Here is a 22,791-nt window from a genome sequence, read left to right as displayed (position 1 = left end):
AACACAGTACAACACAGTTACATATGGCTAGGCGGGACCACAGTGTTATACTCTCCCCTCAAGAGCCAGAATGCAAAGTAAAAAATAAAATTAAAACATGCCTGGCCTGACTCATGGTACAGGCGGTGCCATGAACTGGTCACATACAAAGCAACTTTTGAGCTAGAGCTGTCAGGAGCCTCGTTCTGAGCCCGGGGGTGTGGGCGAGCCGCCACCGTGTGTGTCCTCACAAGACTCAGACGTAGGCACCAGTCACTGCCTCCGGCGGGTCCCTCCCCACCTCGGCTCCTCCTTCGGCAGAAGCAGGAACCAGGAACCGGGGGCGGAGCCGGACTCCTCTGCAGCGCCTCTGCTTCTGTGAGGCTCGGCGGAGCAGCGAGGCGCTGTGCGAGAGCCCAACCCCCGCCCAGGAGCTGTGAGCACTGACTGCCGAGGAGCCCCTGCAACCCGAGGAATAGACCTGCGCATCGGGGCACCGAGGAGCCCTGCACCCTGAGAGATAGACCTGGCATCAAGCGCCTAGAAGCCCCTGCGCCCCGAGTTACACCTGTGCATCGAGCGCCAAGAAGCCCCGAGAGTTACACCTGTGCATCGGGCGCCAAGAAGCCTCTTTACCCCGAGAGTTACACCTGGCATCAAGCGCCTAGAAGCCCTCTACCCCGAGAGTTACACTTGGCATCGGGCGCCAAGAAGCCTCTTTAACCCGAGAGTTACACCTGGCATCAAGCGCCTAGAAGCCCCTGCACCCCGAGAGTTACACCAGTGCATCGGGATCCAAGAAGCCTCTTTACCCCGAGAGTGCATCGGGCGCCTAGAAGCCCCTGCACCCCGAGAGTTACACCAGTGCATCGGGCGCCAAGAAGCCTCTTTACCCCGAGAGTTACACCTGGCATCAAGCGCCTAGAAGCCCCTGCACCGCGAGAGTTACACCGGGCATCAAGCGCCAAGAAGCCCCTGCACCTCGAAAGTTACACCTGGCATCAAGCGCCTAGAAGCCCCTGCACCGCGAGAGTTACACCTGTTCTTCGGGCGCCTAGAAGCCCCTGCAACAGACAGACAGGCACGCCGTCGCCGAGGAGAACAGGTAAGGCTCGCCTGAGTAAGGATTTGTGCTCACTTTAAGACCTAGGCACGGTTACTTTACTGTGTCTTAAACTACAACAAACTTTAGCAGGAAGGCGGCGATGTGCCTTAGAGCGAGGGCATGCTTTGTGGCGCTATATAAAGGCACTGGTAAAGGAATCAAGATCCGGATCACGTGTACTCACTCTCTGTAACTGAACTCGGTATAGTAAACTCCTGGTCACTGGAATTATGCGGTAGGGGGGATCAGTTTATGCCCAAAAGTTGACTAAAGTATGCAGCAAGAAAATGTAAACACTGCGGTCATTTTATAGTAGTATTTCTTCATTTTTTTATATTTTGGACAAATGGAACCCGTGTCTGCCCTCCGGTTCCACGTCATTATACCCGTTCACCACCTAAATATAGCAATCGACAACTGACGGTGACCAGTTCAACCTTTGTAAGGGTCGTGACAGCCTTTTTAGTAACTTTGAACCCGTCTGGCATAGAAGAATTTTTTTTGTTAAAATCAGTAGTACAAGAAGAAATATGTGGCAAATCCATAACTATTCAGAAAACGCTGCGGCCCCAAAATTTCACAATCTGGGTGGTGCTGGTTATATATTTTGGTTCTCTGCCTTTGGGAAAGCAGGCCACGCCCCCATACGTGTTAGTCAGGAGTGAGGTGCATTGGAAGAGCAGAGTGGGGGTCACAAATGGAATAGAATGGGTCAAGGTTGAGGTACACTGGGGGAACTGTATGTGGTGGATGGGGGGGAGGGGTAAATTAGGAAGGAGGTGCATTGGGAGAGCAGCGTGTGGGGTCAGCGCTGCAGCATACAACAACCAGCCGACACGTGTTTCGTCAGGGTAACCATCACTCTCTGGAGGCGAGCCACGGAGGACATTTTCCGGTACTTATCCAATCACTGACTCTTGACACATATCCGTGTCTTCGTTTTACTTTCCCTCTCTCACGTGGATGTGACGTGAAGCCGGGGGACGCAGCTCCCCATCAGGGCCGGACTGGGAACCAAAACCGGCCCTGGCAAAGTGCTCGCCCCCCCCTTCGGGGGGTAGGGGGTGCCGCCGAGCTCTTTGCCGGGGCCGGTTTAGGGCAGATTATGTTACAGGGCTGGTTTTGCAGCTAAAAACGTCCCTGTAACAAAAATGGCCCCCAGGGGTCCTAAACCGGCCCCCACCTGTGCGGGGGATTGCCGATTGCCCAATGCCCACAAAGGCCAGTCCGGCCCTGCTCTCCATTCCAACTCCAATGTATCAGATTTGAACAGGCACCCGTGTGCACTTCCGTGGCTCCTTTTAAATCCCGCAACCGTGTTACGAGATCCCCCTACACATTGGGCACTTTCCCACACACCCAGCGGTACAGACCTGCCAGGTTGGAATTATCACCATCATCTCCACGTCGCCGCCTCGATTTCATCGGGTATACACAAATGATATTCCAACTGGTATTATTCAAAGAAGTCCAGGGTGGTAATTCCAGGCGGGTGGGTGTGGGCTCCGATGAACCAAAGGTATAGAGTAACAATCAGAGGTAAACCGGCATGAGTCCGGAGGAACAAGTAAATCCGCTGCTAGGTCCCATGTGCCGATCCAGACGTGATCGGTACTGTTGGAATAAATCTTAGGGGAGAGACGAGCCTCACGGCGATCAGATCGTTGTGATGTTCCCTGGACTTCTTTGACCAAAAGTCACTTCTCGCCCTGCCACCAACCCAGTCCTGAAGAAGATCCCGATTGAAGTGGATCGAAACGTCGTCGACCGTTCAGCGCGATCATAGGCGCTTCATAACAAGTGATTCACGAACATACAAATAGAAATGTATTCATCAAGTCACCTGAAATCATTTTTCGTCGTCTAATCACTGTATATATTTCTGCACCAGTCACCTTGCGCCGTCCTCGCTGATCACATTGTCACTTGCGCCGCTACTGTGTTCTTCATCCACGTACACCCAGCACCAAGTACAATTTGGGTTGTCATCCATTGTTTTAATTGCTTGAGTGCAGTGCTGTCACAACTGCCAATTACTTTGTTTTCCTCCCTTCTCCTATACAATGATGCCACGAGCACATGTAAGAACCAAAGAAAGAGTCTCCTCACTTCCTTCTGATAATGTTGTGTACATATCATTTCTAATTGTCTTTGAATAATACCAGTTGGGATATCATTTGTGTATACCATACTACCTACCCCAATCCCAACAAGGTTGACGGATACATGCTCCTGTTGTACATACAAGCCTTGCTTCCATCAGCGCAGCCCTGAACAGTCGGGGGTCCACCTTTCCCTGACGAAACACGTGTCGGCTGGTTGTTCTATGCTGATTATTTTACAACGCAAAGAAAATTAAAAGAAACAAGAAACAACTCCTCTGCTAACCTTTTTTTTTATTTTTATTTTTTTATTTTTTTTTAAATTGATCTTTCACATGGACTTACAGCTAAGTGAATTTTTCGAATTACTTCCGTATATGAGTGCCCAGGACTTGACCGTACGATATTGTTGTGGGAATTTCCCACACACATATAGGGGTTACAGGGGTCTCCCCTACCTGGCCAGCACCATATCTACTTGTAACGGTCTTGACACACACGCAAACTTAGCTGAGCGCCACAACTTCCTACCTACTGAAAACCCTCTTTTTTTTGGACTAATCTGAGTTGCAGGTACCCGGAGGAGCTGTATGTGATCTGGGTGGAATGGTGGGGTAAGTTAGGAAGGAGGTGCATTGGGAGAGCAGCGTGTGGGGTCAGAGCTGCAGGTTCACTAGGGAGCTGTATGTGGAGGAATGGCGGGAGAGCTGTATGTGATGGAATGACGGGGGAGCTGTATGTGATGGAATGGCAGGAGAGCTGTATGTGATGGAATGACGGGGGAGCTGTATGTGATGGAATGGCAGGAGAGCTGTATGTGATGGAATGGTGGGAGAGCTGTATGTGATCTGAGTGGAATGGTGGGGGAGCTGTATGTGATGGAATGGTGGGGGTGGTGTAGTTAGGAGTGAGGTGCATTGGAGGAGCTGTATGTGATGGAATGACGGGGGAGCTGTATTTGATGGAATGACGGGGGAGCTGTATTTGATGGAATGACGGGGGAGCTGTATGTGATGGAATGACGGGGGAGCTGTATGTGATGGAATGGGGGGACCTGTATGTGATGGAATGACGGGGGAGCTGTATGTGGAGGAATGGCGGGAGAGCTGTATGTGATGGAATGATGGGGGAGCTGTATGTGATGGAATGACGGGGGAGCTGTATGTGATGGAATGACGGGGGAGCTGTATGTGATGGAATGACGGGGGAGCTGTATGTGATGGAATGACGGGGGAGCTGTATGTGATGGAATGACGGGGTAGCTGTATGTGATGGAATGGGGGGAGCTGTATGTGATGGAAGGACGGGGGAGCTGTATGTGATGGAATGGCAGGAGAGCTGTATGTGATGGAATGACGGGGGAGCTGTATGTGATGGAATGGCAGGAGAGCTGTATGTGATGGAATGACGGGGGAGCTGTATGTGATGGAATGACGGGGGAGTTGTATGTGATCGAATGGTGGGGGTGGTGTAGTTAGGAGTGAGGTGCATTGGAGGAGCAGAGTGTGGTCCCAGAGCTGCAGATACACTGGGGGAGCTGTATGTGATAGAATGGTGGGGGTGGGGTAAGTTAGGAGTGAGGTGCATTGGGAGAGCAGCGTGTGGGGTCAGAGCTGCAGGTACACTGGGGGAGCTGCATGTGGAGGAATGGGGGAGCTGTATGTGGTGGAATGGTGGGGGTGGTGTATGTTTTGGAATGACGGGGGAGCTGTATGTGATGGAATGGGGGGACCTGTATGTGATGGAATGACGGGGGAGCTGTATGTGATGGAATGACGGGGGAGCTGTATGTGATGGAATGACGGGGGAGCTGTATGTGATGGAATGACGGGGGAGCTGTATGTGATGGAATGGCAGGAGAGCTGTATGTGATGGAATGACGGGGGAGCTGTATGTGATGGAATGACGGGGGACCTGTATGTGATGGAATGACGGGGGAGCTGTATGTGATGGAATGACGGGGGAGCTGTATGTGATGGAATGACGGGGGAGCTGTATGTGATGGAATGGCAGGAGAGCTGTATGTGATGGAATGACGGGGGAGCTGTATGTGATGGAATGACGGGGGAGCTGTATGTGATGGAATGACGGGGGAGCTGTCTGTGATGGAGTAGTGGGGGTGGTGTAGTTAGGAGTGAAGTACATTGGAGGAGCAGAGTGTGATCCCAGAGCTGCAGGTACACAGGGGGAGCTGTATATGATGGAATGGCGGGGTGGGGTAAGCTAGGAAAGAGGTGCATTGGGAGAGCAGCGTGTGGGGTCAGAGCTGCAGGTACACTGGGGGAGCTGTATGTGGACGAATGGGGGAGCTGTATTTGGTGGAATGGTGGGGGTGGTGTATGTGATGGAATGACGGGGGAGCTGTATGTGATGGAATGGGGGGACCTGTATGTGATGGAATGACGGGGGAGCTGTATGTGATGGAATGGCAGGAGAGCTGTATGTGATGGAATGACGGGGGAGCTGTATGTGGTGGAATGACGGGGGAGCTGTATGTGATGGAATGACGGGGGAGCTGTATGTGATGGAATGGCAGGAGAGCTGTATGTGATGGAATGACGGGGGAGCTGTATGTGATGGAATAGTGGGGATGGTGTAGTTAGGAGTGAAGTACATTGGAGGAGCAGAGTGTGATCCCAGAGCTGCAGGTACACAGGGGAGCTGTATATGATGGAATGGCGGGGTGGGGTAAGCTAGGAAAGAGGTGCATTGGGAGAGCAGCGTGTGGGGTCAGAGCTGCAGGTACACGGGGGAGCTGTATGTGATCTGGGTGGAATGGCGGGGTGGTGTAGTTAGGAGTGAGGTGCATTGGCGGAGCAGCGGTGGTCCCTGAGCTGGGATAGAACAGGGCCCTGCAGTTCAGGATTGAGATGCTCTGGGAGAGCTGCACGTGGGTCTTTGTGGCATGGCAGGGGGTGCAGATCAGGATTGAGCGACACCGGCAGAGCTGTGAATTACCCTCAACAGTACAGTAACAAGGCTCAGGTTTGAGGGGCACTGGCAGAGCGGAGAGGGGTCATCCGCACTGGGATAGTACAGTGTTCATGTTTCATTACTGAAATGGTGGAAGTGCTGCAAGTGTGGACTGAGGTGCTCGTTCCAGTACGAAAATACTAGGGGGTGCTACAGGGTACGGTCGAGGGGCACTGGTGGAGCTCTCTGTGTCTCTCTCGTAAAGTGGTATTGAGTCTTATGGTTCGAAATCGAGGGCCACTGGCGGAGCTCTCCGTGTCTCTCTCCTGCAGTAGTATTGAGTCCTACGGTTTGAGATCGAGGGGCACTGGCGGAGCTCTCCGCCGTGTCTCTCTCCTGCAGTGGTATTGAGTCTTACGGTTTTAGGTCGAGGGGCACTGGCGGAGCTCTCCGTGGCTCTCTCCTGCAGTGGTATTGAGTCTTACGGTTCGGGATCGAGGGGCACTGTCGGAGCTCTCCGTGGCTCTCTCCAGCAGTGGTATTGAGTCGTATGGTTTGAGATCGAGGGGCACTGGCGGAGCTCTCCGTGGGCCCGATTCACAGAACTAACTTAAGACAAAATCCTAAACTTACTACCATTTTGGTATTCACAGAAGGCACTTACTCATTTCGGTATTCACAGACGTTAGGACTCCTAACTTTAGGACTCCTAAATACCTTCTGTGAATACCAAAAGTCTTAAAGTTAGGATTTTTCTCAGTTTAGGAGTAGTAAAGTTAGGACTCCCAACTTTAGGACTCCTAAATGCCTTCTGTGAATACCGAAAGTCTTAAAGTTAGGATTTTTCTCAGTTTAGGAGTAGTAAAGTTAGGACTCCCAACTTTACTACTCCTAAACTGAGAAAAATCCTAACTTTAAGACTTTCGGTATTCACAGAAGGTATTTAGGAGTCCTAAAGTTAGGACTCCTAACGTCTGTGAATACCGAAATGAGTAAGTGCCTTCTGTGAATACCAAAATGGTAGTAAGTTTAGGATTTTGTCTTAAGTTAGTTCTGTGAATCTGGCCCCGTGGCGCTCTTCTGCGGTGGTATTGAGTCCTACGGTTTGAGATTGAGGGGCACTGGCAGAGATGTGTTTGGGTCTCTCACTGGATAGCAGGAGTGCTGCAGATTGGGGCTGAGGTGCAGTGACAGAGCTCGAGTGGGACTCATAACTGTGATAGCTGGGAGTACTGCTCATCGTGTCGTAGGTGCACCGGCAAAACAGTGTATATTGCTCCGAGCTAGACTGTTTGAGGTTCATCTGTAGTGCTGTATCGACTCTGTACTGGAAAGGGAGGTGGTGCTGCAGGCAGGCTTGAGATGCTTTAGCAGAGCTGTGTGTGAGCCTCAGTACTGGAACAGCAGGGGTTCACCAGGTCAGGACTGAGGTACATGGACAGAGCTGTGTGTGTCTCAGTACTGGGATGCAATATCAGACCACAGGAGGTCGCCCATACACCCTATAGAGACCAGGGAAAACATCTGCATCATACAACAATGTCTCTAAGGGTATTAGTTAGAGGTCAGTTTAAAGCAGCACAATTAATTACTGGAAGCAGAAGGAGAAACAAGGAAGACAAGAATACAATTTGACAACATAAAATCAAATTGTTGTACTCGTATATATTTGTTATAAATAACTTCATATATTTTTAAACATGTGTGAAAGCAACACTGCGTTACATCGAATGGCATGTAACCTGTGGGATACTGTGCACAAGTGCTTGTGAAATGGTGACAGCGCAAGTGACACGTGAGGAAGTATGTACAGCAACACAAAAGGGCGTAACAAAAAACACAATTGGTGGTGAGATTTACATAGTAGAGATACCCAAGCAATGAATGATAATATATATACAAGTGGAGTCAGGATGGGTATCCTCGTGGAATTAGCTCCTGGATTTTCTATGCAATAGTCGACGGCGTTTCGGCCTGTTGGAATATTTAGGCCTTCATCAGGGCCAGGTTTCTCTTATTTAATAACAGTGGCGTAATACGCTCCAGGAATCCCAATTGTAGGCATGTGGAGTCCCTGTATGAATCGGGTAAAGGACGCATGTGTTGGTCTGGAAGAGTCGGGGAAGACACATCAGGATGTCTTTGGAGACGGACCTGAGAGGGTCCAGTGGTTACTTTTCGAATCCTCAGTGAGTAAACCAGCTGCTGGCAGAGGTAGTTTGGGTAGTATCAGGCATTCAGAGTGGAATCAATCACAGGTACTCAGAGCCGGTATTAGTCTGGCCCGAACCAAACTGGGATGGTAGTGGTCCTCCGGGTCAGGACTGAGGTACATGGGCAGAGCTGTGTGTCTCAGTACTGGGATATCAGGGGTGCTGCTGGTCAGGTTGAGGTGCATTGGCAGAGCTGTGTGTGTGCCTCAGTAGTAGATTGGGGAGGGAAATGCAGGTCAGGATTGAGGTGCATTAACAGAGCTGCATGTGAGTCTCAGTACTGGAACGGCAGGGGTGCCGCAGGTCATGATTGAGATGCATTGGCAGAGCTGCGTGTATGCTAGATTGGGGTGCTGCAGGTCAGGATTGAGGTGCATTGGCAGAGCTGTGTGTGAGTCTCTGTACTGGAACGGCAGGGGTGTTGCAGGGCAGGATTGAGGTGCATTAACAGAGCTGCATGTGAGTCTCAGTACTGGAATGGCAGGGGTGCTGCAGGTCAGGATTGAGGTGCATTGGCAGAGCTGCGTGTATGCTCAGTACTAGATCGGGGTGCTGCAGGTCAGGATTGAGGTGCATTGGCAGAGCTACGTGTGAGTCTCAGTACTGGAACGGCAGGGGTGCTGCAGGTCAGGATTGAGGTGCATTGGCAGAGCTGCGTGTATGCTCAGTACTAGATCGGGGTACTGCAGGTCAGGATTGAGGTGCATTGGCAGAGCTACGTGTGAGTCTCAGTACTGGAACGGCAGGGGTGCTGCAGGTCAGGATTGAGGTGCATTGGCAGAGCTGCGTGTATTCTCAGTACTAGATCGGGGTGCTGCAGGTCAGGATTGAGGTACATTGGCAGAGCTGTGTGTGTCTCTGTACTGGAACGGCAGGGGTGTTGCAGGGCAGGATTGAGGTGCATTAACAGAGCTGTGTGTGCTCGGTACTGGAATGGCAGAGGTGTTGCAGGTCAGAATTGAAGTGCATTGGCCGAGCTGCGTGTATGCTCCGTACTAGATTGTTGGGGTACTTAAGGTCAGAACTGAGGTGCATTGGCAGAGCTGTGTGTGTCTCGTACTGGAACAGCAGGGATGCTGCAGGTCAGGATTGAGGTGCATTGGCAGAGCTACGTGTGAGTCTCAGTAGAGGAACGGCAGGGGTGCTGCAGGTCAGGATTGAGGTGCATTGGCAGAGCTGCATGTGAGTCTCAGTACTGGAACGGCAGTGGTGCTGCAGGTCATGATTGAGGTGCATTGGCAGAGCTGTGTGTGTGTGTCTCAGTAGTAGATTGGCGGAGGGCAATGCAGGTCAGGATTGAGGTGCATTAACAGAGCTGCATGTGAGTCTCAGTACTGGAACGGCAGGGGTGCTGCAGGTGAGGATTGAGGTGCATTGGCAGAGCTGTGTGTGAGTCTCAGTACTGGAACGGCAGGGGTGCTGCAGGTGAGGATTGAGGTGCATTGGCAGAGCTGTGTGTGTCTCTGTACTGGAACAGCAGGGGTGCTGCAGGTCAGGATTGAGGTACATTGGCAGAGCTGTGTGTGTGTGCTCAGTTGTAGATCGGCGAGGGTACTGAAGGTCAGGATTGAGGTGTAACCAGTGGCGGCTCCACTGCTAAGGCGGAGGAGCATCGCCTCACTGCTGCGCAGCAGTCCAGTAAAGGAAACATAAAATTATAATTAGGGTGGGGCTGCTCCCACCCAGAGGAGCAGGGGAGGAGTGGTTTGCCCACTCTTAAGTGACATCACTGGCTGGCCGGCCAAACATTCATGCGCACTTCATTACAGCCTGCGTGTAGAACACGCCCATTCCGCCGTTCCCTGGCTGAGCGCCGACCCAGCATTGTGATTGACTATCGAGAGGCTGGGAGCCGAGTGCTTCCCGCTGCTTCCTGCATCATGCCGCGGGACCGGAGTCAGGAAGAAGAGGACGGAGATGAGGCGGCGGCCAACTGGCCCTCGCAGGTAAGTGTTTTTTTTAATTTATGTTTTACTTTTTTTGTTTCGCTACCCCCGCCCCATCACCCGGGTCCGGTAGGGGACGCTACTGGGTGTAACTATTAGTCTCTCTGAGGGTGCTCGGGTGAGTCAGTGCTGGCTGTGGTGCTGGGTCTTGAAAGTCCCGTCTCATGTGTCCTCTGTACCACAAGAGCCGATCCAACCCATGATTGTCGCCTCCCCTCCTCTGATTGTCGCCTCCCCTCCTCTGATTGTCGCCTCCCCTCCTCTGATTGTCGCCTCCCCTCCTCTGCTCGCTTCTTCTCTCTGGGCACACCCTTCTCTAAGTCACTTGTACGTTTGCCTTAATGTCTAGTAACTCTTTCCATGCTGATGACGGAACCGCTCCGTCATCAGCCGCGGTGGCGCTGTGCTAATGACGGAGCGGTTCCGTCATGGCCCGCTCGCCGTGCCTGCGCGGCGCGGATTCCGTGCCTGCGCGGCACGGATTCCGCGCCTGCGCTGGGCGTTCCATTGAGCGGGCGGGGCCATGACGGAACCGCTCCGTCATGAGCACAGCTCAGCCGCGGCTGGTGACGGAGCGGTTCCGTCACCAGCATGGGCCCGCTGCGCGACCCCCGTCCCCTTAGCGCTGTGGCGGAATAGCCGCCGCAGCGATGTGGTTAATGTATTTTTGCAATGTGCGCATAAATACTTTCAAAGATCACCGCCTCCCCTTTTTTGGGCCCAAGCCCCTACAACCTCCCCATATCTAACCTGCTCTAGTTTATCTATTAATACCGCCAAACATCTGCATGAACTCGCATACCTCCCCTATTAATGGTAACACTTTACTCCTGTTCATTTAATCTGCCACAAAAACACGTGAGCGCTACATTATCCCCCACTCCAAGGTGCGAAACTTGGAACCGTGTGCAAAATGTGCACCTAGTAAAGACACCTGCTCTATCCGTATTCAAAGGGTGATCAGTTTGGGCAGAGATTGGTTACTGAAATTAGTTTTATCCACCATTAATAACACTGAACTAACCTTGGGTTTCAGAGCAGCGTGCTGTCTGTCCTAAAGCGCTTCAATGCCTCATCGAGGGTAGTAAGCACTACATAAATACAATTACAATTACTTACAGTCCTGTTCTGACCTTGGATCCAAGTCCTAGGCGCTGATGAACTTCGCTTAAAGTTCATTTACCAGGCCCTTATCAGGAAGGCCGAGACAGGACGCATCGCCATGACCTATCTAATATCCACTCTTACCCACAATTCCACGAAATATGTCCACATCCGTTGTGCCACTTATTTGAGAATCTGCCCTGATGAAGTTCAATCTACATTGACCGAAACGTGTTGGCTGGAGTCTACATTTCTGATGTCATTGAAATAAAGGAATTATTCACATAAAGGAATTGCTCAGTCTTTTGTTATCAGGAAAGGTAGCCTGGTGGTGCACCGCTCCACGATTATCCAGTATCTTATCTGCGTTGCAGTCTGCACCCAACAACGGCAGATGCAGGAGTCGTATATGTGCACACCTTTCTAAATCTTCATTCTAACACTAACAAAAGGAACTTAGCGGTGAGATGCGGCAACTTGGGTCCGCCATTGGTATGTGCTTGGTTTTACTTGCAGTCCTATGTTTAAAACAGCGGTCGAAGTGCATTAAAAAAAGTATGGGAACTGTGATGCGGCGTGCAATTGGGCGGGGTCAGAAAGCATAAGGGCGGGGCCAGAGTTGTGGCTAAAAAACCATTTATTCTGTACTTTTTTTGATCTTTAACCATCAGGTAGCTACATATAAAATAATTTGCAGCTTAAATAAATACTAAGACTGTACTCTGGGAGAGGTGTGGCACAGCGGCCAGAGCAGCTGACTCCGGAGCACAGGCTCACGGCTCGAACCCCAGTGCCGGCAGCAGCTCAGCTCAGTATCATGTGACTCTGAACAATGGCTCACTTAATCTCCCCGACGGCCCCCGGCGCCTGGATACCCTTAGGTGTGATAAGTCGCGCTTTACAAATCTGAAATTTCATTTAATTTCATATTAGTTAATGTACTGCAGAGATCTGTGTGCAGAGGTCTGAGCGCCACAGAATTAAATCTCAGTTGTGCAGTGGAGAATAGCGACTTGTGAATTTTTAGTGCTACGAGGTCACGGACTGGGGACAGGAAGCACTGTAAATATGTACAAATGGGGGTGGGGTCGCACACTACTCACACACCGGCGGTGTCGCCCCTAAGGACTCTGGTCAATGTAGTAAAGTGTTCGCGATGCATCATCTTTCGATCTTCTGCTATCTTCGCTGTCTTCGCCATCCCTGGACACGTGTTTCGGGGTATTACCCCTCATCAGCAGGGATAGGCCGTGTACTGGGGTTGCCGATGGCTGCCAATATCTGCCAGGTATAGTACCACTCGGGCGCGTAGGTGCGGGATCCCTGGCTCGTCAGACCGCTGCTCAAGGGAGCTTTAAAGTTACAAATGGGGGTGGGGTCGCACACTACTCACACACCGGCGGTGTCGCCCCTAAGGACTCTGGTCAATGTAGTAAAGTGTTCGCGATGCATCATCTTTCGATTCTCTGCTATCTTCGCTGTCTTTGCCATCCCTGGACACGTGTTTCGGGGTATTACCCCTCATCAGCAGGGATAGGCCGTGTACTGGGGTTGCCGATGGCTGCCAATATCTGCCAGGTATAGTACCACTCGGGCGCGTAGGTGCGGGATCCCTGGCTCGTCAGACCGCTGCTCAAGGGAGCTTTAAAGTTACAAATGGGGGTGGGGTCGCACACTACTCACACACCGGCGGTGTCGCCCCTAAGGACTCTGGTCAATGTAGTAAAGTGTTTGCGATGCATCATCTTTCGATCTTCTGCTATCTTCGCTGTCTTCGCCATCCCTGGACACGTGTTTCGGGGTATTACCCCTCATCAGCAGGGATAGGCCGTGTACTGGGGTTGCCAATTGTAAATATGTAAGTCATTATTTTAAACTTGCATTTTAGTACCACCTAGACTCACGTAATGCAATGTTTTTTTTTTTTTACACTACTGTTCCTACATAAATACAATTGCAGTTAAAAGCTTGCACTTCTCTTTAACTCTTTGCACTACCACTCAGAACAGGATTAGATCTGTTGGTGGTAGGTGGGTAAGGGGGGTCTGGGTGGTAAAACCACAGACACCTAAAGGAAAAGAGAAGCCAAGTCCTGGGTGAGCCTCTCTCACACAGGTAAGGGGAAATATACTCTGAGCTCTTGAAAACCTTGCATTACGTAGAGTCTGGGTGTTACTAAAATGAAGTTTAAAATAATGACTTGCATGTTTACAGTGCTTCCTGCCCCAGTCTGTGACCTCGTTGCACTATTTCATAGTGCTATGTTCGCCAGTTCCTGGGCCTCTTGGCACTCTAGGTCCCAGGGGCTGATGAGGTAACAACTGAGGCATGATGGGAAGTGCAGCGAGAAGGACCTGAGTCAGGTGACGCACAGCTCGGAGGCCACGTGACGCACAGCTCGAGGGTCACGTGACGCAGCGTAAGTACCTTTAAGTCCACTGCAATCACAAGACGAGGGATGAAAAGGAGAAGTTTGGAGGACATTGAAGCAGGGGGCGGGGCCTGTGCTTCCAGCTCCAGCCCATTTCCATTGCTCTCTAGCGTCAAACTTAGATTTGCAGATCTCGTTTTTGCCACTTACCTGACGTCTTCTTGGCGCTGGCAAAGGTGCTCAGGAGACCGGGAAGTGCTCGGCGCCTCAAGGCGCTGCCCCTGTGTGTCCTGTCACCCTCCAGACCTCCTGCCAGCGGCGTGACGTCAACTGATGGGGCCCCCTATAGAATGAGAAAGGGACCCGAGTCTCCCATCTCTCCCAGATGTCCATGGAACTTGGGGCAGGATGGGGCCCTTCTGAAGGGTGGGGCCCCCAGCTGGGTCCTGCATGGCGTGCCAGGCAGTAACACCCAACACCCCCTACCTGCATGAATAACTCGCATCTCTGGAGGCCAACTCCATGCAGGCATGGCTGGACTCGAAACGAACAAGCACTGGCAAAGCCAAAGTCGCAATATGTATTTCAGCAGTCTTATGAGCGGCCACAGCTGCAACTAAACCCAAACTTGGGGGGGGTGACACGTCAAGCGATGCAGTCGAGCAATAGGGCGGAGCTATCCTTAGAGTCAATACAAGTAAATGGTGGTGAATTCTGCATTTCAAACACATTGGTCAAACCTGATAGGATAACAACAAACATGTTTTAGTGGATTTGGGAATGTGTATAGGCCACTTGCAGAGATCTTTTAAAAGTCGAATGTCTGATTGGACAGCTAAAAAGAAGCATCTACAGATTTCAACACAAATAATTCTAGAATATTTTTTTTACAAATTGTATCAAAACAATGTGACCCTTTTAGCGAATGCTCCAATAATTCATTTGTGAAAGGACTGTCAGCTCATGAAACTATTTAATTGCATCTTCAGAAAGGAGCTTCTGCCTATCTGATGACCAAAGGTACGTGTTCAGTCTGCTAATCGGGGTGTTGCGACACGTGGGATGTTGCGACACTTTTTACGCTGCTCACATGTACAGGTCCCAGACGTTTGCGCTTAGTGGGTAAATGTCCTTGATTTCAAGTTGCAATTCAGGGACCTGATCTCGAATGCATCTTTCATTCCTCCTGCGATTGAATAAATCCATGCCAATCAGTTGGCACCGCCAGCTCATAATTCTGCTTTGAATCTATGCTATTTTAAATTAAAATAAAACAGTAAAATAGCATCCCTGATTGAGCAGATCTCATACAAGATGACAATAGCAAAGAGCGGTTTCAGCACTCTCTAGACAAATTAATAATGCTTTTTATCACAATCCAATTCAAATTAATATTTCAAAAGAACAATTGCACAGTCTTACAGCGGCATGATAACCGCACGTAATCCGGTCAGTGTATAGGTTTTGGCGTAACCTATATACTGACCGGATTACGTGCGGTTATCATGCCGCTGTAAGACTGTTTGAAAACTGTATCGAGTGTCTTACTTATACTGCTTCTTTGAAATATTACGCGTTGCCCGAGGAACATAACATATACCTAATATCTTAAGCCCTGAAGAAGTCTCTTAATGAGACGAAACACGTTTGCTATGGTGAATTCGCCTATGGAAGAAGTTTCTGTTCTGTGAATAATAAAATGAATTTTGGAACATGAAATACGTCTGACGAATCTGGATATCTTCTTTCCTTATGTGCAATTGTTCTTTTGAAATATTAATTTGAATTGGATTGTGATAAAGAGCATTATTAATTTGTCTAGAGAGTGCTGACACCGTTCTTTGCTGTTGTAATGTATCTGTAGGATTTATTCCTACATTGAGGGGAGTATAGGGGGGAAGTACTCCCTGATTTCGTGCACCTTCAATTAACCCCTTCGCTGCGGGGGTTATTTTCCCGCTGTGCTGAGGGTGAGGGGGGGCGCGCACGGCGCCCGCATGCTCATAGGCACGGCGCTCCTGTGCTCATGACGAGCTCAGCTTGTCACAGGTGCATTACCTGCCGTGGAACGCTCAGCACCGCAAGGGAATTATCCCCGCATGCGAGCGATCCACGGCTCAGCTCGTCATGAGCACCGGAGCGCCGTGGCTCATGACGAGCTCAGCTCATCATGAGCATGGAAGAGGTTAAATAAAGAGAACACTATTCATTTGTGGGTGCAGATTCTATTAGCCTCTGCCCTCTGGTCTATTGCTTGTTTCTCATACAAGATGACTGAGCCACATCCATGCTGGAAGCCACCAGACCTAAAGAACTGGCAAAATAAGTGCCTTGAAATAACTTTGCAACAAACCGAGTTCTGGCTTGCAGAGGATACAAGCATCCCTCCAGTCTCCAGAGCACACAGAATGACTGGCTGATGGCCAATGTCCTGCAAAGAGGTCGCTCTGGAAGAAGCAAAAATGATGCCTCCTAAGGGTTGTTCCTACGTGTCTTTTCTTCTTTTTAACATTCTTTTTATATGTCGCAAATTCGAACTGAAGGTATTGGAGCACTTTATATGAGCACCAGTTGCATTAAACAAGGACACAATTACTTTTTTGGTAAGACCAGGGAGATGTAGTGATTTGCCCAGAAACACTGGATGTTATAACAATTATAGCTGTAAGCGCGTCCTGGTTGGCAAAAGGGACACCCTTGAATGGAGCATGAGAGAGACCCAGGCAGACAGCATGGCTACCAGTTTGTCATTGTAACATTTTTTTTTGTTTTCTATTGCGCGAACTAGACCCGAGACATCGGGTATCAGAGCGCTTTACATAGCACCAGTTTCATTACAGAAGGACACATTCATTTTTGTTAGGCACGGGGAGATTACGTGATTTGCCCAGAATCACAGGATGTTGAGCGCCGTTGCCGAGACTTGAACCCGGTTCCCCAGCTTCGAGGTCGACCGTTCTAGCCGCAAGGCTACATCCTCTCCCAACACTGGACAAAGTAGTGCACAAATCAGTGTTTTAATTGTGCAGTGATTGTTGTGCATCGACAATTTATTTACGCAATAGCAGAGCGATGCTGCTGTCGACAGGTTTGTTTGGCAGCAGAAAGTGGTTTCTCAAGCATTTTGCTGCCAAATTACACCAGTTTGAAGAGGTAGGACGCACTGGTGCAATGCCTACACAGGGGGAGAGCTGGTGTACGCCCTCTGCATAGACACCACCCCGGAGAAAAAACACACAAGCCAAGCATTAAAGCAAATTCTATATCTGTCTTACAATGCACTCTGAGAAAAAGATCATAAATGTGTTTACTTCAGGCAGCAGAGGTATGCCTCTGGTTACACATAAGCAGGGCTGGAGTCGGGGTACCACGCGGGTGGACGGCGTCCCCCCACTTATTTTACCGGGGGGACGCCATCCCCCCTTGCAAACAGCTGGACTTCATTCTTTGGCCTCTCTGGGACGAGGAGCAAGCCACCTTTCGTGACGTCACTTCCTGTCGTGACGACACTTCCGGTGACCGCGTCCCCCCACTTCTTTTTTTTAGGACTTGTGCCCTGCACATAAGTTATATGTTCAGGCTTCACATAGCTGAGCTATCTCTCAATCTACCCTTATGTCAGGTGCCAGACACTTGAGCTATCACGCAGGTGGACAATATTCCATCTCCAAAGACAGAGCCACAAGCCATCATTTCTGCTCGATTTCTTCTAAAATTGCGTTCAGCCCTGCATTTAGTGCCTGAGGACGCGCACTAACTAAATTAAAAAAAAACTATGTATGCAAGATATGAAATGAGTTGTTACTTAAAAAGTGCAACAAATGCCCACAGGTATCTTGACGCTGAACTAACATCAGAAAGTTTATAAAAATAATCAATAAAATAGATGAGTTTCAGGAGCCTTCTTGAACATAAGGGATCCTCCAGTTTTCACAGGCCAAGACAAAGTGCATCCCAAGTAGATGAAGCAACAAACGAGAAGGAACTTCGTGACGGGTCCTGCTGCCGTATTCTGAACGCCTTGAAGCTTGTGAATAGCTGACTCAAGAAGGCCACCGTAGCCAGCACTGGCATAGTTCAATCTAGAAATGATGGTAGCATTAACAACACAAGCTTCCATGTGGCGCCGAATAAAAAGGTGTTTTTTCTTCAAGTTCCTCATTTGTAGTTAATAGGATGACCACTACCGAGCAGGGTGAGGCAGGTGGAAATGTTGTCATCTTGTAATCTTGTCTGATGTCATTCAGCACAGCCGCATAGGCCGCCTCGGTGTCTAAACCATGTTTTAAACCCCTCTGGCTATCATTTAGTAACTACTGCTCTTCAAGATGTTTAAAAAGCTGGTGAACCACAACTTCTCACCAATTGTAGTGACTGCTGGCAAAAGAAAGATGAATCTATAGCTAGCTTCTGCTCTGCGGCCTGAGTTTGATTTCTTTAAAATGGGTCGGACCAGGGCCGGACTGGCCGTAGAGGGCACCAGGCATTTCCCCGGTAGGCCACTAGGGCGGGGCCCGGTTATGGGCCCTGGGTGGCCATTTTGTTACCAGGGGTCGCAATATTGCCCCCCTGTAACAAAATCGCCAGAAACCGGCCCTCACAAACTTCTCGTCTGTACCGAAAAGAGCTATGCAAACGACAATACAATATCACTGACTCCCTCTATTACATTGTGATGAAATCTTTTGTTGAAGTGAAAGTGTGGTGAAGTGCTCCTGCTGTGTATTTGTAGATGTGTTGGATGTGATAACTGGAACTTTGATCCCTTTTAATCTGTTCAGAGACACCTTAGTGCACCATGGCCCCAGTGAAAAGTCGTGCTCTACGTACGGGGTGCGAACTACGCACCAGTTATCACCAGTACCTTGTGGTAACATCCCACCAGTATCATGCAATTACGAGTTAAACCTCACACAATGGGGGATTACTACGTAGATCTGGTGGTATTCCTTATGATATTCTATATTCCATGTGGTTTAGCACACACAGTTACCACCTGTGTTGAACAGATGGTAAAAGTGTGCAGGGGGCTGTTGTAAAGTGAGGTGGGGAAGGAGGTGTAGAGGGTAAAGGTAGAAGTGGAGAATGTTGTCTCTGATGATGGGGCATTTGTGCCTTTGAAAGTTTACGCTCTGTACATATTAGCATATACATTTTTGGCTAGTTCAATAAATGGTCCCTTTGGTTCTGTACTTTTGAACCTTTCGACTGATGAATGCTTGCTGAGTAGGATGGGAGTGGTGGCAGTCGTGTCATCAGGGAGGATTGTTATACATTGCAGCGGAAGCCCCGCCTATAACCTTTATCAGTGTTACTAGGTGTAGCTTTATAGTCCGAGTTAAGGTAGCCAGGATGCTGTCATCACTGGAGCAAGTCTCCGTAAGAAAACGGAGACTCTGGCTTGTTGGCCAAACACTGCTTTATTGCTGATCCACCATTATCACCCCTCCTCAGGGAGGATAGCCTGACTCCAAGTGCATGGAGAGCACAGGACACACGTCTGGGCATACCCGTCCCACTTAGAATGACAAATGCAAAAACAACAAATGATGGATGGAATGATGAACAATGTCAAACACTCACCCCCAGTATAGGGATCTGGGCCTAAATCCATTGTTTTTTTTGCTCCCCATGCCATTCTAGTATAAACCCAGTCATATGCAAATCCGTCTTAACCCTGCTCTCCGTGGCAAGAGACCAGCCCGCCAGGTCAGGTCCTCCCTGGACTGAAAACAAGCATCCTTTCAGGGTATCACGCCTCATCAGCCAGGATAGCTTAACCCCTGAGCACAGGACCCACGTCTGGGCTCACCTTTCCCACTTAGGGTGACAACAAATGCATAAAGAACAAATGATGGACGGAATGATGAACAATGTCAAACACTCACCCCCAGTACGGAGATCTGGGTATAAATCCGGATTTCAGCTAGCCTGGCTGATGAGGGCTGTTAGCCCGAAACCGGTCCTAGGATGCTTGTTTCCTGTCCAGGAAGGACCTGGCTTGGCAGTTCGAGCTGGACTGTTCCAATTGGGCGCTGGGTCAAGACTGATTTGCATATGTCTGGGTTCAAACTGGAATGGCATGGTGAGCAAAAAAATGATGGATTAAACCCAGATCACATTCTAATCCCAGTTGCCTAACTACACCAGTCTTGTATATTTTTTGTGAGTTTAGCTTATCTCGCACTCTGTAGTTAGTTCCCTTTTTTGCCCCAACTGACCCCGGTACAGAGCATCCCTAATGTCCCACAATTCAGGGACCTTGGTCTGCGGCCCTCTACATTATTAGTCTGCTAAGATAATACGGCAGAAGTTGAGTGCCCCGTCCGGAGATCTTTATGTGACTGAATTGAAGATTCAGCCCTTCATTCTCCTGATGCTGATAACAATATTAACTATTATTGTGTATTGGCAACTATCATCTGCTCAAAATGGCATACAGAAGAAAGATTATACGTACGCTAGAAATGGAGATAAACACATTCTGTACAGAACTGTGATAGGACAGTTTTTATTTGCATTTTATAGTTCTGTGTTTCATTTAGAAAAACATTTTCCCCGTTGTAGTAATCTACACTATGTTTAGTATGTGTGTGCCAAAGAGTGTTAAAACAGTAATTACTCTCCGATGTTTATTAATTTTGCATTTCATGAAGGTCTGGTGGGTTTGCTGTGCTGCTAATGAGCAATATAGTTTACTACAGGTCATCTCAAGGGTAAAGGTTTGATCAGAATCTGGCAGATTAAAGGCTGAAGCCCTCCTATCAGGGTTAAAACCACTGGCAGAAAACAGGTTTTTGCAGTAGGTGCACAAATTCTCGGAGTTTCTGCCAGTGCAGTGATGGAACACAAACATGTGATCTTGTGCTCCCTTGAACATGCACAGACAGTCTCTCATATGCAAAAAGTTGTGAAACCTCAGCGATTCCATGACCCTTCATCTCCCACACATACAACCTGCAGCGGCATTTCTTTTTAGGTCTCGCCTGGCGTTGCAGCCCATGCGTTGCTCGCTCGGCGAGATCTATTGTGAACGAGGACTTTCAGAAAAGGGCTTGAAGCACCGCCCCTCATTTCCATTGGCTGGCATCACCGTTTATGAAAAACGGTGTGCTGCCATTGGAAATTAGCTTTTTGGGCTGCCTCCCTTTGGCCATAAGCCAAATCCCCCAAGTAGTTATATTTGGTCGTTGTTGCTATTTAAAAGTTGCCCAGTCTCCATTGTTGTCTAAGTTTGTTAGCATACTTCCCAAACATTATTACCTTTGTCTTTCCTGCGTTTGTTCTTAAATCATTGTTGTTATAGCTGCTTAGAGCTTCCAATGATCTTTGCATGCCTGTTTTGGTATGGTCCAGTAGCACCATATCGTCTGCGTTATGCAATAAAAAAATTGTCTGGTTGGGCCAATTTTAGGGGGTAAAAGATTGGCATTAGATATTGTTTTGCCGCGGTCTGCCGTGTATAAGTTAAAAAGCAGAGACGCCAATACGCAGCCTTGTTTTAGCCCTCTATTGGGATCTTTTTGGTGGCTGAGTTTGTTGCGAGTTTCACCCGTACCCAAGTGAAACACTTCTGGAGTGTGTGGAACATTTTTAGATCGTACAAAACCAGCTAAGTAATGCCTCTATCTGGAACTGCGGGAGTGGGGGTGAGGGGTAGGTGGAATGTTATAATTTTTTGTACTGTTGTTTGATTGCAAAAATCAATAAAAGAAATATGAAAAAAAAGATCATACAGAACCAGTTTCGGGTGGTGCCCGCCACATCTCTCATTACCGAGATAGAGTGGAAGTAGAAACCCTGTATCCTCTCAGAGGGTGGGACCGGCTCTAGGACCCAGAGGAGGAGGCGACTCAAGCTCCTTCAGACATTCATTGGCCAGGGACTGAAGCAGAGGTGGGCCCAATGCGGGGGGGGGTGGGGGCAACAACTGGAGGGGCATATGGAGCAAAGCCATCACAAACAAAATGGAGCGCTCAGAGACATTGGTGAGCTGGGTCCAGGGATGGTAGGTGTGGGAGGTACAGTGTTTCACCTCCTGCCACTGAGCTAGCATGGAACCCCATTGGTAGACAGGGCCTACTCACTGCAGCAAATGGCATTGAGAATTTGTGTCTGCTGAAGCTGCCTGAGGTCTTGGCTCACCTTGGTAAACTGATGATCCCTGGGGTTGGAAGGAGGATTGGAGTCTGATTGTAGTTTGGAAACAAGGCAGCCATTCATGTGTAATTACAGGCGCGATGAATTGCAGCAGTGTCCAGTTTGCTGTGGGATGGAAGAGGTTTGGCTCATCCAATGGAAAATCTCTGGCTTTGTCCTGTGCGCCCTGCTTTTTACTTGGAGGACTTTGAAGAGGTCATCGGTGAATGATGCCACAATAGGTGTCAACATCCGGGCAGACATAAAGCAAAGGAAGATTCTGGAATGCAAAGGGTTGATTATAGTTGGAGATGCAGAATTGTGCTTTTTCTCTACACCAAATGCCCCTTTAAACACTCCTGCCTGGAGACCTGCACTTCTTACCCAGAGACTTTACATTTGCAGGTCAGAGAGCAGCTCCTAGAATGTCCCTTATGAGAAGCTAAAACTCTGTAAGAAGCTACCAGTTGGTCATGGGGGGGTTGTGTGGCAGGCCGGAGAAAAAACATTTACCTGAAAATTGATATGTGACGCCTATCCTCCATCCTCTACTTCCTGTCTCCGGTCCAGCAGCAGGAAGCACCCGGACTCCCATGCTCCCCTGAGCCAATCACAACACTGCAATTTAGCTTTGCGTTTGGTCTGAGCACCATGGTTTGGTGCTCAGACGGGGAATGAGAGGCAGGGCATGTTCCTCACAGAGTCTGTGTAAAGCAGCCTTGCGGGGGAAGATGCAAAGTGCACATTACTGTTTGGGCGGCCCAAGAGGGCCGGTCAAGCAGTTGTGCACACTTAGGGAGTGCAAGTCACTCCTTTCCCTGCTCTGGCCAGTCCTGCCATGCTAGCCATTGACTGCAGTAGGAAAACTAGAATGATAATAACATGTTATCATCATTTTATTTATTCTTTTTTTCAGTGG

At 49.3% G+C, this 22,791-nt stretch overlaps 1 protein-coding gene across 3 annotated transcripts in view; it reads left to right on the top strand.

Moving 5' to 3' along the window:
- The first annotated feature begins 295 nt into the window (after nucleotides 1-295).
- LOC144785794 (ras-related protein Rab-7a-like) overlaps nucleotides 296-22,791 on the top strand; it is a 161,926-nt gene continuing 139,430 nt past the window's right edge. The window contains exon 1 of one of the 3 annotated variants that reach the window (XM_078664605.1): nucleotides 296-1,084. The gene's annotated coding sequence lies outside the window, so the exon portion shown is untranslated. The remainder of the gene's footprint in view (nucleotides 1,085-22,791) is intronic. The other 2 variants (XM_078664606.1, XM_078664607.1) reach the window with 2 other exon arrangements.

Source organism: Lissotriton helveticus, chromosome 10, assembly GCF_964261635.1.
Source record: "Lissotriton helveticus chromosome 10, aLisHel1.1, whole genome shotgun sequence".
In the NCBI taxonomy this organism is placed as follows: Eukaryota; Metazoa; Chordata; class Amphibia; order Caudata; family Salamandridae; genus Lissotriton; species Lissotriton helveticus.
Note: the sequence above shows the minus strand (reverse complement) of the source record. Positions and strands in the feature narration are given on the sequence as shown.